Below are 589 nucleotides of genomic sequence, written 5' to 3' on the forward strand. Positions count from 1 at the left end.
GAATTTGAGTAAGTTTGTAACACTTATAATGATCAAAATTGTAGCTTGAATATAGTTCGATTAAAGCTTTTCCCTTTTTCTTTAAAAGATAAAGCTAAAATATGGCTAAAAAATTTGAGATCAAGTTCAATAAGATCATAAGAAGAAATGCAACAACAATTTCTCAAAAAGTTTTTTCCTTCTCATAGAACAAACTCTTTTAAAAGACAAATTACTACTTTTTCTCAAAAACAAGGAGAAACTTTTTATCAATGTTAGGATAGATATAAAGAATTCCTTAATACATGCCCACATCATGGTTTTGAAACATGGAGAATAGTTTCACTTTTATGAAGGTCTAATACCTAAAGATAGGCAAATGATAGAATTCATGTGTAATGGAACTTTTGAAGATAAAAACCCAAATGAAGCTATGGAGTATTTGGATTCATTAGCAGAAAATGCTCAAAATTGGGATAATATAGGTACAATAGAACCAACAACAACTAAAATCAGTAATTCAACAAATGGGAGTGGTATCTATAATCTTAAAGATGATATAGATATTCAAGATAAACTTGCATCTTTAGCAAGAAAAATTGAGTCATTA

General features: G+C 28.0%; 1 non-coding gene across 1 annotated transcript; it reads right to left on the minus strand.

The window, feature by feature from the left end:
* Positions 1–191: 191 nt before the first annotated feature.
* LOC140967862 (small nucleolar RNA R71) lies at positions 192–302 on the minus strand. The gene has a single exon (XR_012173654.1). It is a non-coding gene; the product is annotated as a small nucleolar RNA R71 (small nucleolar RNA).
* Between the last annotated feature and the right edge of the window lie 287 nt (positions 303–589).

This window comes from Primulina huaijiensis, unplaced genomic scaffold, assembly GCF_012295235.1.
Source record: "Primulina huaijiensis isolate GDHJ02 unplaced genomic scaffold, ASM1229523v2 scaffold29383, whole genome shotgun sequence".
Classification (NCBI taxonomy): domain Eukaryota; kingdom Viridiplantae; phylum Streptophyta; class Magnoliopsida; order Lamiales; family Gesneriaceae; genus Primulina; species Primulina huaijiensis.